Source organism: Lepeophtheirus salmonis, chromosome 8, assembly GCF_016086655.4.
Source record: "Lepeophtheirus salmonis chromosome 8, UVic_Lsal_1.4, whole genome shotgun sequence".
In the NCBI taxonomy this organism is placed as follows: Eukaryota; Metazoa; Arthropoda; class Copepoda; order Siphonostomatoida; family Caligidae; genus Lepeophtheirus; species Lepeophtheirus salmonis.
The window spans coordinates 11714047-11732345 of record NC_052138.2 but is presented as its reverse complement, the minus strand read 5'-3'; the positions used below and the strand labels follow the sequence as shown (position 1 = coordinate 11732345).

General features: G+C 29.8%; 1 protein-coding gene across 1 annotated transcript in view; it reads left to right on the top strand.

Moving 5' to 3' along the window:
* LOC121122948 (glycine receptor subunit alpha-3-like) overlaps positions 1-18299 on the top strand; it is a 72281-nt gene that overhangs the window by 8789 nt on the left and 45193 nt on the right. Inside the window, exon 2 of the mRNA XM_071890688.1 lies at positions 4332-4552. The gene's annotated coding sequence lies outside the window, so the exon portion shown is untranslated. The remainder of the gene's footprint in view (positions 1-4331; positions 4553-18299) is intronic.

Here is an 18299-nt window from a genome sequence, read left to right as displayed (position 1 = left end):
TTCACTCAAACCCTTTTACTAAAAGTGGTTTCGGTACAAGCTATGACATCTTCACTAGCAAGTCGAATAAAACGGACCGTGGATATTTTTTCTGCAAAGTAGCAGTAGAATATTCTTTCCATATATTGTGATCGACTGAGATCTCAATTATACATGCTGTTGAGTATCACAACCGATAGGCTTGTTAAAAGTCCCAGGGCGTCAGATTGCCTCATTGCTCTCACTATGAGAGTACAAAATGACTTTTATATCGGACACATAACGGCAAAAACTCTCACGATAATTTATGCATACAGATCAAAAAAGAATCCCCTTCCTGTAGGTCTAAAGACAACAATCTTGAGGTATATCAAATCAATGGACTTTTTAACATTTACACATTTTATATCCTTACTTTATAAAGGCGAAATCTACCCCAACTTTTAAATCTTTCATGCCCCTTTAAATAACAGGAAAAAACTATTTTTTTATTTTAATGTATTTCTTGTAATTTGAAATATTAATCTTTAGTTGCATCTGTTGAAAAAATAACTTTATATAATGTGATGAGAAAGTCGAAATAAACTAAAAAAAAATAAAGAAAATACTGATGAAAAAAATTTGACCCTCTTTAAATTCTTCATATTTTTTTCATTTCGTCAATATACTCTTATTATATAACTTATATTTTTTGTCTACATTACAATGATTCAATTCCAATTCAGCAAATTAAGTGATTTATGACAAAATAGAATAAATGGAATATGAAGGTCTATACTAGGTTGGAAGATAAATCTTTCTATTTTTAAACAAATTTTCCCATCTAAAATACGACTTTCTTTAATGGTTATGTAGTGAGTTGAAATAAGATCTCAAAATCTCAAGCAAGCATAAGTTCAAAAATATGAGAAACCTTTATACGAGCTCAATCTAATTATCAGGTTTAACTGGATGATATTGCACGTAACCTTGTAAATACATGTCCCCTAAGTGTGCCCAAGGCTCACCAAAAGAATAAGAAAAATTTGTTGATTCAATTATATCCCTCAGCTACCGTTGAGAGAGTATTTTATAAAGGTCGTCAATTATTTAAGGATAGATATCAGAGTTTAAAAGATGGAAACTATAAAAAAAAAGTTACTTTTGTCAATGAATAAAATATTTGATGGATAAAACATTGGATTCATAATTTTACAGATTTTTTAAAATTTAAAAGTATACTTAGACCTTGAAGTTTTATTTATTCTTTACAATCTTTTCCTTCTTTTTTTGAAATAAATATTATATTTATATTTCAGGAATTTAATTATAAATTACAAGTTGTCAAATACGGATCAAATATTGTCCTAACGGAGAAAAAATTTCAAAAATTATACGAGCAAAAAAATGAGCTTCGCTAATTTTTAATTGTGCAGGAGAGCGTTCATTGTTTTAAGAAACGAGCCAGAGTGTGCTCACAAAATTAGTAAGTTAGCAAGAGGGCGCTCAGGATTTCTTGAGCGTACTAATGCTCTGAGAATAAGGCATGAGCGTTGTTTACTTATATTAATAAACAAAATGCCTACTTGCATGGTAAACATTTTTTAGTTGTCACTATAAATATTTTTTTTTATTTTCCATTGTTGTTATCATTTTTTTTATTCTTGAAGATAGAACATCTAAGTATAAAATTTAATAACCAGTGCATGTACTCATAAATGGAGGAGAGTTACAGTCATTATCTAATGGTAAGCTCAAGTCCTTGTTGGGCTCAAAGTAGAATTTAGGATCAACGTAGGGGTCATTCTTATCTGTTTCTTAGCCCAATACGAAGTAAGAATTGTGTTTATTTCCTTACTCGTAAATAACAAGCGAATAAGCGGCAAAATAATAATACTCTCTGAATGATAATATTATTTAATAAAAATATAAGTTTACAATACACACATGGAGGACTCTGTGAAAGCTTTTCTATGCATGATCCATTTAAAATTAAAGCTAGTTTAAACAACACAAATATATATATATTTTTGGTTTTCTCATACCCTATAAGTAGTTTTTTGTTTGTTACCCACTAGGGCATTAAGTTTTATTCAACAATTTTCTAATAAAGATTACATTGATATGTTAATTTAGCAAATAAAATATATCATTAAAAAAAAAAAAACTACGCGCTCATTTTAATCCCCATTGGTAATCCTGTACTACAATAAAAATTTACCTTTCGATCGTCAAAAATAGTCGATAGCTCCTGACAATAAAATAATAATTAACAAATCATCCTATTCCAAGTCCCAAAATACAATCTTAATATAGGTAAAATGCCATCAAAGTTATCGGCTCTTGTAGTGAGCAATTTTAATATTACATTCTTTGTCTTTGTAATTATTGCGTCGATTTTTCCGTTGTTTGCTGTTGATAAAAATCATTTTCCGAAAGTTTGAGTGCAAATCCCTCTTCAATGATGATTTGTACGCCGCTGTAGATTTATGTTAATCTGCTACATTTCCAGAGTATGTGGACGGTTGTTTCTCTTGTCAAACCGCAGAAAAAAACATTCTGCTCGCCTTTCTTGTTAGTATATATTTCCCGTCCGTTTCAAGAGTAATCGAAAGTTCTCGGTAGTTAAACCATTTCTCAGGAGCGATTAGATATTTATTTTTAATGGCTTTGATGCTTGGCTGTGGAGTTCTTGGGATTTTGCAACGGCAAGCCATGAAAGGCATAAGTTTATGTTGTGTTAGACATCTTCTCAGGTACCAGGTGGAGAAAATACTAATCTTGATTCCAAAAGGAAATATTGGTCACTGTACTTGTAAAAAATATCCTAAGACTGACTTATAGAAGGCAAACACCATCTGATTTACAAGAGTGTTTGACTCTTTTAAATCTGTGGCTACCCTATGAGTAGTTAGTGATTACAATTACGTGTGTTTTTATCTAGATATACTTTAAAAAAAACAAAGTTTTTCTGGAGCTTGGCTCACACCTCATTTTTGAGAGTTTCCTCTTGAACTAAGAAATGATAATGTAACAAACTCAGCCTGTCATATTAAAAAAATAATGTCCAGTCATACATTCGATTCTCAAGAGTTGATAGTACAAAGTAGGCTTGTAAGCGTTCTGCTAATTTGGTGTTCCGTTCATTTTTATTTTTTTCGTTCAACGTTCCCCCATTATTTATTTTCCATTCCGCGTTCCAATCATAAGGTAGTAACATATACACTGAACGACAGCAAATCGCGATATGGTTTCAAAAAAGTTCCTTATCCATATGTGCTTGAAGTTTTTAATAATTTTATATTATTACTTTTTTTTCAATTTTCTTTAAAATAATGCTTAAATTAAATCTTGGACATATCTGTATTAAGAATTCAAATTTTGTTTGTCTGTGGATATATAATTTCCGAGTGTTCAATACCTTAGAACTGAGTGACTACTTGGTCTGAGAAATAAGGACTAGGGTTGTGAATAATGGATAAATTAAGGTGGGTGTAAGTTTAAAAAAAGTTTATGTTGGTAAAAAGCAAAATTGAATACTCTTTTAATAATTCTTCCCTATTTTCAAAATTTTAATGTATCATCACTAAATCACTAAAGTTTAGTCTTGTTCTTATTCAAAGACTTCATTGCATCAAATAAATAAGGATCGACACAACACTACTCCCCAATAACAAAGAGTGTGTGTAGATAATGCTATTTGGATCATTTTAAAAAAGACAATCAAGAGCGTTTACATATTTTTGTCATTATAGTAAGATATGTCTGTTCATTGACGCCTAATCACATGAAGAAATGCCGGACACTCTCAGTAGTAATTAAATAATGCATTATACGATGCATAAATTGTAACTTGTACATTACAATTTGTTGCAAATTGTACATAAATTGCAACTTAAACCCAAAACTATACAATATTCTTACATATTTTAACCATTCATTAATTAGTTAGCACTTTTTATAAAGAGTTGCTTGTAAAGCTAAAGAAACCCATACACAAATTAAAAAACAAAAAACATAATTGAATTCAATTTCATTTTAAGTTTCGCAAATTTAATAAAGATATTTAAATTTCTTTGCAACTTCACATATGCGACTTCATTCTTAAAAAGCTTTATAGATGAGAACTTATTTTATACTTAATCAACAAACCATGTCTAGTGCATCATTCATTAGTTTTTTTATGAGCCTGTGATATTTCATGAATTTTTTATTTTGTGTGTGTGCTTGGATAATTGTGTAATTATATTTATTTTAATTAAAATTGTTTTTATTAATGGGAATTTTTTTTTCCTTTTTGCAACACTCAATCCTATATTATTATTTATTTTGTAAATTTCAAGTAATAAGTATTATTTTTATTTTTTATATAGACATATGAATATACGACGATAGAAACACATGTGTCTTGCAAAGGTACCAGGTGAACTCACAGCAATGGAGAAACTTTTGACTAAAATACTCTTTTTATTACTTTGGATGAATAAGGCTGTTTCAACACTAACTTGCACGTCAGAGGAGGAGATTTGTCTTCCAGGAAACTATAGCAGGTTTCAACTACCCAACAAGGGAAAACAAACTGCTGTTTCAATCGGTAAGAATCTTTACTTAATATAAATTTAAAAAAAACACATTTCAGATTTATCATATACTATGGTGACCAACTGTTTTATTGTTACATCCGCCCGTGTATTTTTTTTTTTTTCATTTATGAAATATACGGCTGTTTGTTATAAATACAGCTGAAAGTTAACATATAATAAAAGTAAATATAATGTTACTAAAATCCAAAATATAAAAAAAAGAAAATTAATTCAATGCAACTTTTCAAAAAAAAAAATAAAAAAAAAATCCTTCCCTCCCGTAAAACTGTCACATATCTGACCACTTTTTATCCTTTTTTGAAATAAAAAATTTAACCAGTGATCCCCATTCAACATACTAAAGACTTTTGAGCTGTAAGCTGGTGCACTATTCTGCTACTACAAGACCTTTCGCCTGTCTTTTTATGCTTCGGAATATTCTCATCTTGGAAATATTGAAATTATCTGCATGAACCCACATACACTTTAGTGGGGCCCGTTACTTGTATTGATTCTTTTTTGAGTGTTGAACATTTTGACAAATCTTGACAACTTTGTCACAATTTATGTTACTGACTCTTTTTTTGCAATAGTAAAATTTGACAAAAAGTTTTTAAGAAGAAGACAAATTTTTATGGATAACTTATAAAAAAAATGACCGTTTGAAGATAATTAATTTACAAAAGCCAGGTAATTTCTTATAGATGTTATATGATTGTTTTGACAAGGAGGCAATATAGGAGGCAAGAATAAGGTAACTTTTTATGGTTGACTAAATAAAAACTTGTTTAAAAAAAAAAAAAAAAAAAAAAAAAATTCTTTAAATATGGATGAACATTTTGACACATAATTTATAAATACAAAATTTGACAAATAAACCATTTTTGATTTTCTGAAAAACGAATATTGTTAATTTTCAAATTGTAACAAAAAACTAATAATCTACAAAAAAAAAAAAAAAAAAGAGAAGTATATTCGACAAATTTATTAAAATAATATTTCGGAGGAAAGTAACATGACATTTTATTAAATTAGCTGCAAGCAAGGAAATAAGCACAATTTTTACTTCGTCTGTAGACGAGATTTCTCCAACGTTGAGCCTCAATTATACTCTGAGTCTAACAAGAACTTACAGTTACCAATATATCATCAGTTATTTAAGAATGAAATAAAAAGGATAACAGCTTAGAAAATAAAAACATTAATTATATTGGCAACTAAAAAATGTTTTCCATGCAAGTAGGTGCATATTTTTTTGACATATCTTGTGATTGCTGTCAGCCAAATATGTGTTTTCAGATTTACCATCGATTTTATGACTATAAATCAAGCTGAACTTTGACGCTCACAAGGATTTACGCACTTTTGACATCTCTGTTGATATTCAACATTGCCACTCTCATATGGGCGTCTGAAGAATTATATTGAGAGGGGAGCTTGGTTTTTGGATTATTTTTTTCAAAATAAAAAATTGAAAAAAAAATTCAAATATAAAAGTTTTTGAAAAAAATATTCAATATTCAAATATTCAATTTTCTAGTAAAAAGCAAAACATTCTTTTTTTTTGGCGGTGGGGGGAGGGGTACAACACCTCCAGCCCAGAACTTGTATCAACCTATGTCTATAATTATATGCAAATTATCTAATTAGTTATATCATTAGTACGTTACTAAATATTTAACAGAACTTTCCGTGTACCCTGTAGAACATGAGTAAGTTTTTACAAAAAATTGGCAAATTAATTTAGAAGCTTGACTGGTGCGTCATTATTTATATTTTGTAATATTGTTTTCATAGTATATTTTGTACATATGCAATTTTTATTAAATATGAGTTGAAGCTCAAAATCATGAAAGTATTTTAATGCAAAAAATGTATGTGTGTATTCTAAATGAAATTATGGCCTTGCTCAAGTTTGAAGGTCTTTCAAAGGGGCTAAGCTTTGATGGAATCCCAAACGGGCCCTGGCGCATCCACAAATCTAAAATTTCACACATGTTGTTTCTTTGTTGATATAGACACCCTGAATAAAAATTATCAAAATCATTCTTCACCATTTCAAAATTTATCAACTTCACATGGAGTACCCCTACAATAAGATGTTTAGGATTAAACATCAACATATAACAAATAGGACAAAAGGTGTGTCATTTAAGAAAAAAAAAGTTGCATTTTATACAGAGGGCCATGTATAATAACAGGATCCTTGATTTGTCTTTACAAACATGGATGAGTATTGCAATAATTATTTTTGATGTAATAACTTTTATTTCTGTAAAAATGAATTTAAAAACTGTTAAATTTTTATCAAATACTTTTATGAAAACATTTGAAAAGTTGTTTTGTCATGTAAATTCATTTTGTAATACATTTGAAGATGCAGGGAAAATGATAAATTCGTCCTTATTTTATGAAAGCTTTCTATTTTTAAGTCAGAAGTTAATTGGGATAACATTTAGCTTAATATGGAGCCATAAATAAAAAGTAAATAACAAAAACAGTAATACAAACTTTTTACACTTGGAAGTGTATTTTGCTATTTGTATCAACTAAGTATATAATATTTAGGTCAATTAATTATTCAAATACTCTGGCAGTTGTTATTTGGATAACTGAGCCTCAAACTGAGTAATGAAAAACAGGTAACTTTAAATCAAAACAAATAATTATCCCTTTTTAAACCAAATTATATTTTTATATTCATATATATTTAGAGTTGTAAAAAATATACCTTCTCACGAGTGCGAGATTTTTGTAGTTGGAACTTGATCAGGATTTATTATTTTCCAATGCTGTTTTCACTGTTATTTAGTTGTAGGAAAAAAAGAAAAAAAGTAGTCAGCGCCATTTTTTTTCTACAAATTTCCAGAGGGGAAATAAAAAAAAACAAATCTTAGCTACATGCCTGATTATTCCATGTGTCTGGAACTCCACGGTGAGCTCATGGATATCAAAGAATAAGACTAATGCTTTGTTAGGGAGTTACAAGGATAAGTCCTTGTCGGACTCAGAGTAGAATTTAGTATCGACATCGGGGTAATTCCTGCATATTTCCTTTCTAAATACGACGTGGGATATATGTTTATTTATTTTATCTAACAGATGATCGCAGCTAATCTTTTTAAACATCATGTAGTGAAACTAACATTCGGTAATTTCTACTCAATAATTTTTATTTGACATATACAAGGGTCAAGTGTACAGACTTTTTTGCAATTTACGGCAAGACCATCACCGACGATTTAGGGTGAGCTGCATTTTCTATGTGAAAAAAGAGAGTTTGTGAAATATTAGGATTTTGTCATTCACCTGGCCCTTCTAGGCCCACTCAAAGTTAGGACAAATGCGTTGAACAAGTGTTGTTCAGAACACCACAATTACGCTCATAGTGGCTCGATTTTAACAAAAATTAATTCAAAAGATGCACAAGAGCACAAACTATAATTTATAGTCAATTATAATCTTATTTTGATAAAAAATAAAAGTTTGGGGCTTTGGTAAGGCCTTCAAAATGACGCCCCTGCCAAGTAGCAAAACCGATTTGGTTTTAATTTTGGTAGAACATGTCTCAATATATGTTTACAAACATATCACAAAATTCAGTGTGGGATCTTAATGGGGTCACTTGCAATGAGGGTATTAACTAGAGTATGTAGAGCCGTTTTTATAGTATATTAGTATTATTCTTATTAGTCCAAACAAACTGCTAGAGTGATGATTTTATGTTATGTTGCCTCTGATGGATATTTATTGAAGACACAGTAAATGCATTCACATACAAAAATCTCCTCATCCAAAAAGTAATTTAACTCCTTGAGGCTACCTATGGTGTAGGTAACTTTATTTTGATGTAGGATGGAACTCCACCACATACCAGCTACACAGTTTAAGCCTACTTGATGAAGAAAAACAAAGTCAAGTGGAGTTTGGTCGAAGGATTTTTGGCAGCCATCAAGCCCGAACCTGAATCCGCTATATGGCAGCATGTGGAGGCTAGAGCCTGTCGCACTTCAACGGCCTATAATTCTTCATTATAAAGGAATGGAACATCATGTGGGAAGAGGATATCCTAAAATCAGTCATCTAGACCTAAGTTGGAGGCTTATATTGCTGCTAAAGAAAGAGTTTTTGATAAATTATTTTAGATATAGAACCGATAAATAAAAAACCTTACAAAGTATTGGCTTAATTCGTCATATCTTTTTGCAAGAGCTTTAAATTTGAATTAGATTTATCGCTCACAAGACATTATGACCCATACGATATACGAGTATGTTATTTTTATTTTATGATTGTTTATAACACTTTTACGTTCTTTTTAAAATCTTTTAATATTCTTAGCATATATGCGTACTTTTACAGACTCATAATATTTCAAAAATTGATCATTATAGTCTTTAACTCTTGCCGCAGAACGAAATAAATGAATAACTATGAGATACTCTACTGATGTAAAAATGCGTGCATTTTTAAGTATCTTATATCAATTGCATTAACCAGTTGATTCGTCTAGGATTGCTGCAAATCTTATGAAAAGTGGTAGAACGCAAGATACTAATCATTTCGAGGTAAAGTAATTTTATTTGGGGGTGACAAATACTTCCAGTTATACAAAGAGGCACAAAAGAAGGTGTAATTGGTGCATGTATTAAGCGATCTTCACTTTGGTCTAAACTTGTGACAAGGAAAGTTACGATGTGGTTAGTATAGTAACATTAGATTGAACAAGGCTTAATTTACATAACATTAGTAAACAAAGGTTATTATAATATATTGTAATAAAATAATAAACGATATATTTGTACTTAAAAAAAAAAACATCAATAAAAAAATCAAAAAAAATATTTATCATAAATTTGGTTTAGTAACATACTGAGAGGATTGTTGGTTAGCAATCTGTTGATTGTTTACTGTTACTGACTAGTTCATTTACTGAACTTTAGCAATTCGTATGTTGTCATTTTCACTTTTAAAGTGGTTCACGTGTGAGTGAAAGAGATGTTCGGTCATCTTCAAAGCAGGCGTAACTTTTGTAGTATCCCCGTACACAATACCCGTTCAGGCAATTATGTCGAACTTAAACTTTTTTGTTATCAAAACTAGGAGGTCCCCATACCAAATTTTTAACTTGGATTTTATTGATGAATGTATTCAGGTTTTTGGGTGTTTTAATTATTATTATAAATAACATAATTTATTTGAGTTTTTAAATAATTTGACAGCCATAAAAATGTACTATATGCCACAAGTATTTTGTGTCTAAATACGTGGTCCCTCATACGTCATTTAGCAATTACTAGCTGAATTTTCTTTTACAATTAATTATATTCAAATTTATAAATTGTACGAGCAAATTATATAGGTCAGTCTGATTATTCGATAAATATAAATTTTTTGTTTGTTGGCGCCTCAAAGAGCAGTTTATTTCAATACAGAACAAATATCATAAACACATTAGACCTTTTATGTTTTAAATTTTTTAAATCAACAATAAAAGTTAAATCCACTAAAATATGTTTTATAAAATTTTTTTATAGTTAAAATAGCATACTCAATATGTCGACAGTGTACTTAGCTTCTTATTTAGTGAATTAAGGGTCCTAAAATCTCTCTTGGTTTTTCTCTTATATATTTTTTCTTCTTAAATATATGTCAAAAAACCATTTTTTATTTTCATAAAATTTTTAGAATTTTATTAAAGGAAAAAAATATATACATAGTCTTTAGGAATGATAATATGGTTTAAATTACGGTGAGCATAAGACCCATGCCAAACAGAATCTATTAAAAAATATGCTCGTTATTTTTAGAACAATTTTACTCACAAAATATGTCAAGTGTTGTAAATCGTAAGCATTTTTGTGTGCGCAAGTTTTATTATTGTTGGCAACCTGATCCGTATTTTTTATTTTCAAAAGCTGTTGTCATTATTCCTTCATTCTTGAGGAGAGAACATCTAAGTATAAGGTGTAACCACGAGCAAGTATCTTCATGAATGAGAGAGAGTAACACTGAGGAGCTGTTTGGGAGTTATAAGTGGAGATATGATTTGTTTAAGAGGGCGAGGAGAAGGCGGGAGCGAGACGTATAGTTTTACTGAATTAAGATCATTGTTATTATCAGCTACGGGTTATATGATTTTTGGGGAGAAAATGAATGAATGAATTAGAGAGGAGAACCTTTTACATTTAAAATAACAGTAATGCTGGGAAAATATCATAATTATATTTTTAAACATATATATTCATTTTATTATGCATTAGACAAAGAGTTTGGATCAAAGATGGCGAGAATATTAATCCCCCCACGACTTATTAAATAATGGAGAAAAAAAAGAAGAAAGAACACACGCGTCAACCGTTTCCCCTTTTCTAATCCTATACTTAGTTTTTAATTTACACCCATCCCATCTTTTGTTATAAGGGGTAAGTGCTTGTTGGACTTTGAGTATAACTGAGGATTAAGACCTGGTTATCATTCCTTAATACGTAGTGGGACGTGTCTCTATTTCCCTGCACACATAGTGATCCTATAAAATGTCATGATAGCTAAGCTGTTCCCCTCTTAAACATTCTTCTAATTGTCAGGGTTACAATGTTTCCTTTCGGTTTTTTTTTTATTTGCCTAAATTCTCATTATTTACAAAACTCATATCGCTCACTGATACGTTAGAGTTTTTAAATTAGGAAGGAAAATAAATAGGAGGATCTTGCTCTAACTAACTTTTTATGTTCACTGCTATTTTGCCAATATTCACATCCCTAATAATGCCATACTCTTATTTATGAGTTTTTATATATTTTTGGTGACAAAAAATAAGAAAAGTTTTTCTTGAAATGTTAATAGACGTCTTTTTATATAAGACTGTAATGAAAAAGAGGAGTAAAAATCAATTCCTTTCGACGTGATTGATACTCAATATAGTATAAACTTACTCCTACTTAGTTGTACAAATCATATTTACTTTTTTAATTTCCGCCTTGAATGGAACATACAAATTTGCCAATAAAATTTGTTATTTTTTCTCATTTGTATGTACAAGTATATGTAAGGCCCATAAGTTAAACAAGTGTATGAGCTAACAAAATGGGTATATTTTGGCGTTAGTTTTTTTCTTACATTAATAACACCATTCAACCCAAGAAATAATCATTCAAATGGTATATTCCATTGTTGTAAAGGGTTTTTCATTATGAGCGCTTCAACTTTTTTTATAAATGTATAAAACACAAAAGGTTACATATTTTGCCAAATTTATTTTTTCAGTACAAATTATAAATATATAGTTTATGTATGGAAATCGATTTTGCTAGCGTGCCCCCTATGAGCACGTTTACAGAAGTCCAATCTCTGAACCCAATTTTCCACTACTTTTTCCAATAAATTGACCGATATTGCAGCAATTTTTCGTTCGATATTTTCTCTGAGCTCTTCTAACGTCACAAGCTAATTGATGTAAACCAATGACTTCAAGTGACCCCAAAGAAAATAATCTAAAGGCGTTAAACTGCAAGATCAATTTCGCCAATTAACGAGTCCATTTCTCTAAATAACGCTCTCATCAAACATGCTTTGCAAAAAATCAATTGTAACGTTTGCTGTGTGACAAGTGGGACCGGTTTGTTGAAACAACATATTTGCCAAGTCTATACCTTAGCAATTGGGGCCAAAAAAATTAATTATCATGGTGCCATAGCGATTTTTATTTACAGTAATGTGGTGATTATCATCATCAACGAAAAAATATGGCGCAATGATCCTTCAATCATGAGGTCCACAACAAACAGTAATTTTTTTTTGCATGCAATGATGTTTCGTGAAGCACTTGCAGATTGCTGCCTTACCAATAACGCATATTTTGCTTATTAACAAAACAATTAAGCCAAAAATGAGCTTCATTTCTAAAGATGATTTTGCAATGAAAATCAGTTATTTTTATTACAGTTATGTTGATACTAAATTTGGATAATTTGCAATCGCTGATCAAGTGTATATCGCTTCCTGATGAAATGCATACTAATATAGTTTTTAAATGTCGAAGGAAGAAAATAAATATGCCGTTGTTTTTTACCTAACGGGAAAAAATTGAAGTATCCCTAATGAAAACCCCTTTTGTACTTGAACAAGCTAATCACGTTTTGTGTAATTCGATTTTTTTTAAAGAATTGAGTGTGCAAAAATTTTATTTGAACTTTTTGAGTATTTTCACTCTCTTTTATAAGTTTATGACAACTTTTGTGTTCTAAAAATATCTGTAATCCACTTAAAAGTTAGTTTTATTTTTTGCAAAATGTTATGTTGATTTTCAAAGTATGTAACTATTTTTATCGAAGGTAGAAGAAAAAAATGATTTTAAGATTACAAGTGAACTCAAAAACAGTCAGCTCTAATAAAGTTTTTATACATGATCGAAGAGAGGAGATGTTATATGAATGATTATTTATGTTTTTGATGGGTTTTTATAAATAGATATTTTTTTTTAGTATTATGTTTATCAGTTGAAAATATTTTATATCTTGTCAAAATTTAATCCTAGTTGAATAAGTGATGGTTGTTGAACAAAGAGAATGAACATTATCTTTTGTTATGGTTGATAAAATAGGGAAACCTCAAATCCTTATTGACTATATATTATACCAATAAATGATTAAAAACAAGATGCATATATATTAATGTATAACTACAGCTTCTACTAATAGTATCATATTTGGGCAGTTAAAGAAGCCTAAAAATGATCAATTTTGACCCTAAAAATTAGTGATGGGACGATTAAAAAAAAAGTTCGGACAAAGGAAAGTTACTTTTGTACCAAATTGCGAAGTTAAGCAATTTTCTGTGCCTCCATTTAAAAAGATTCTTGAATATCTCGCCAACTTCAAGTTCGCTCCAACTACTAATGTGTATGTTGAACGGTCTTTTTGTACTCTTACTATTATGAATAAATTATGATAAATATAAAAGAACACTAATTGCTTTAAATCATCCGTATAAAAACTGCAGCTTTTTTTAAATAAAAATGGCTCACTTTTGATATTCTGGGTGATCATTTTTCAAAATTTCAGCACTCTTTTTTAGCTAATTTTGGCCAATAAAATCGCACCAAAATTCTAAGTCTAATATAATTGGTTTATTTTATATATACTAATGGAGGGTGCCCACGTTGTAGGGATGAATAGAAACAAAGAATGAAGGCAGAAGAAAAAAGACAAAGAGAGGGGGATGAAGAAAGAGACAAGAGAGAAATAGAATGAGAAAAAAGAGTCATAAGAGAAGAGGTTTCCAGCAGAAAAAGAGATAAATAGAAGAGAAAGATATAGAATAGACAAATAGAAAATTGGTTTTAACAAAAACTTATCGTCATATTAAAAGAATAGGAAATGGATATATTTTAATGTAAGAGTCAAATCGATCAATATAAATCACTTAAATCTAAAATAGGTTCCAGACTTTAGCAAAAATTCTGGGATATCTTAACTTATCCGACAAATTTGAATAGAAAACCCATAATTGACTCGAATATGTCTATGAAACATTGAGCTGTAGATACGAGTATATATGAAGCAGGGGTAGGCTGGAAGAGCTGTGCCCCCGCCCCCCGAAAAAAAATTCCTTTGGAGTATTTGAAGTAAAAAATATATTGTAAATTTCTTTTTTTCTTCGAGATTTCGAGATTGCTTTCATGTTGACAATATAAAAGCTGTAGCTGTTTTTTTACACAAAGTCTTTTACTTTAAGAACAAAAAAAAAAGTTCTAATGATCTCATATGAAAATCAAAAATTTCCATCTAAAAATGAATAATTTTTAATCAATCAAGAGTTCTGAAATAAAGAATTCATTATGACATATCATCTCTTGATCAGCAAAAAAAAAAAAGATATTTATATCATAAATTATTTGATTGTTTCATATGTGGTGCGTGAACATAAAAATAGTCTTGAACAAAAATTAGAATAAGGAGAAAATCCCATTTTATTTTTTTTACTTCATATTTAAGAAACATACATACAATATTTCATAGACGTATTGGATTAAATTGTTGGCTTCGTATTCAAATTTCTGGGATGTCATAAGATACCCAACAATTATAGCTATAATTAGGAAGATATATTTGATTGAGGGGACTTAGATTGGCCCCAATATTATCTTTTAAATAAAATCCGTCAATTTATCATTCCTCATTGTGACGATCAGTTTTCCGGTGCAATTTGCAACGTCTGTAAAGGACTATTAAGAATAATTTCTCAATAGAAAGAGACGATAATTTGTCTAAGAATATGAATCCGAACCACAGTTAATTTTCAGAAAAATAATTACCTTCTTTGTTGGCGGGTCACATAAAATATAAATTGATTTAATTTTAGGATGGAATACATTACATTACTATGTGATAAAGTTTTCATTAATTCTAACGCTGATGCAGGCTCAGAACAGTAAAATATTTAGCATTTTCATTATAAAACGTTTTGTGTAGACAGGAGTCGATAACCAATATAAATAAAATAATAAAATCTGATCAATAAAATCACTTATTTCATCTATTTCTACCACTTCACCGATTCCTTTTGCTATCGTCATTCTTCATAATGTTGTAAACAGTAGGTCTGAGCAACCCGGTTACTCATAGATATCTATTGGTGTCTTGCCTACCTCCAATATTGCCTGATTTGAATCCCTTTATGAAATTCGAAACACATTTTCTATTTGGAAGAATGAGGCTTGTTTTTTGTTTTTTAGATTAGTTTAGTAAAACTAACAAGTATCTTTCATGCACGTCGTTGTTCATACATTAGGTTTTATTTAAGAATATCTGATTAATAAAAACATGGATGGATCTTTGATGATTGAGATTGATTGCTGATGTAGTAATTTAGCAAAGATTGTTCCATGGGACAATTTTTAAGTCCGATTAGCACATGTCCTTAAGAACTAGATCCCTAATGTTCATTCCTAGGATGTACGTTCTCCGCATTCGAATCAAACGTTATAACTATAACCCCTCTTAATGATAAAAATACAGGGTGGGTGTAGAAACCAATTTTTCTTAAAATCATAAAATTTTAAAAACATCTATAAATAAATGTACTTTTTATTGAAAAACTTTTGAGAAAATGTTTGGCTAGCATAATTCAATCTAATGCCCACCATTGGAAACTGTCATATTGCCAACACGAAAACGAAACCTCGTGCAGACCTTTTAAATATATCCTTGGACATCTGGTTCTAGTGTTCCATAATCCCGGACGTCAACTCGTCCACATTCTGTTAAGAGATTTTATCAATCTTGGCCTCTAAAATACTTCAGACACTTTATCAACCTTGGCCTCTAAAATACTTCAGACACTTTATCAACTTTGGCCTCTAAAATACTTCAGACATTTTGGTCCAGTAGATCAGGTTGTTCCCTTATCGGTCTTGCAGTTCTAGTGGTTCTGGTTCTTGAACTGCTGGAACCGAAACCGATAAAATCGAACCGGGATTGCAATATATTGCATATCGTGTCGGTTCTTTGGCTTTTCTTCTTATATTGCCCATATAAAGAATATAAAATATATATTATAAAAAGTGAATTAGCTTTAATCAACTTTCTGAGTTTTTGGATGCAAATGTAGTGTTTTCCAAGAATTTTTTTTTACGTCACCGGGTGATACAGTTGTATCTGTGTTCCGTTCCAAATAGTTAAGAGCTTCTTATGGGTCTGGAAAAATGGTTCTAAAACTCTATTTGGATGATTTTGCAATGAACACGCTATTTCGGGGGCTTAGAACCTAGTACATAGTGAAGATATTCTCTCTCGGAAAAAATTGTGTGTCATTGCATTTTTTTATGCCTGTGCACTCATTTTTTCTATGATTCCAAACAGTCTAAGCTTAGGAATGAAAGGAAAAGCTATTTTGCCTCTTAGATAATATAATAAAACAGGGTCAAAAGATTATGTACCGTACATTGTACAATATATTATATTGTACAAAGATATATATGTTTCCATATGTTGACTCATTTATAACACTTTGAGCCTGAGAAACATAAAAAAACATTGCTGTAAATATACATAAAATAATTTACAGTATCTGAACATGTGTTTCAGCTATGGAAAAAAAGTATAATAAATATAAGTTTGACTCAATATATTTTTTATATTAAGGATTTTCATCTTGAAAAACATATTTCCTGATTTCTAATTATATTTATTTATAATAGATAATTATTGTTATCATATTATTCTGATGGTATTTTTATAGATTGTTAATTAGTTACACATATTTTTATATTAATCTATATACAAATATCATAGACTTTGTTTATCCTTGAAGGAAATATGTTTATAATTTTAAACGAAATGGAATTCAGTGGTATATACTTTTATTTTTTGGTACCACAGTACCACTTTACATAGTAGTACTGGAATACTAACACATTTAAAACAGTACACACGTTGTTACTTTTATTGCATCATGCAACCAGACTCACAAAAGAAACAAAAAAAAGGCCAAAAAGCATTTGGTAGTTAGCCAAAAAAGCCAATCATACCAATGGATATTTATCTCCCAAGTACTCTTCGACCAGCATTGTCAAACTATTTTCCCACAATTTTTCAAATAAATTACATATTTAGCACATGGACTGAAAAGTATGTGGCTTCACACATAGATTGCGCTATCTTTTTAAATTCACCTCATTTTCTATTAGCACCAATCTTTAAAAGACAGCTGTCAAAAATTCATAACAATCTGTTCTTTAGTTTTTGATTTATGGTGCTAAGTGTCAAGTTACTTTTGTTATTTCAAAATCAATGGATAAAAAATAATTTCGAGTTTTAATTTTAAACTGCTGTTTGATGGGGAAAATTATCATTTAAGCTAATCAATGGCTTAAAAGGTTTAAAGGGAATCCATTCTATCAGAAACAACAATTTAACATTGGTTAGCTGAATTCAAACGTTAAAGAAACATCAATGATGACACATTGGACGTCCAAACAAGACAGTAATGATAGATAACATGAAAAAAATCCACAAAATCGATTTGAATAATCAGAAAGAAAAGTTGCATGAATTACCTGTGTTTAAACGTAAGAATTCGGAATTATTGCTTAATTATGTGATAATGGATGAGATTATGGATCTATTACTTCACTCTGGAATTAAAACGATCATCATTTGAGTGGATAGCAGCTGGTGGACCTTGTCCAAAGTACTCAAAAGTATAACAAACAGCTGGAAAGGTTATATTATCGGTAACTTGGGATACGCATATCATAATATTCAGAGACTACGAAACAATATGGACAGTAAATATTATATAGAGTTTAATGTACGAAATCTCGGAAAAACAGCTCATCAATGTCACATGTCAATTAAAAAATAATGGAAAAACTAAATCCATTGAACTACAAATTGCTTTTCATCCACCTTATAAGAGCGAAAGAACGACACTTCCAAGTTTAAAAAAGAATGAACAAACTATTATAAAGTTATATCCAACTATATAAACAAGTGATGATATACTATAAACTAATCATACTTTTTTTTCAAATTTGTAAACTTTTAAACAATATTACAATTGACTCTAGTTAAGTTTTTTTTGTTAGTCTATATAAATCATAAAATAAGTTTAAGTTATAATCACATACGTAAAATTGACCAAATTTCTGGAGAACAGTAACCTAACTTTGAAATCCTTCCCTGGGAGCTATGATAAAAATCCAACACGATTTTTTGGCACAGTGATATCCCTATATATGTAAACATCCTGCTAAAG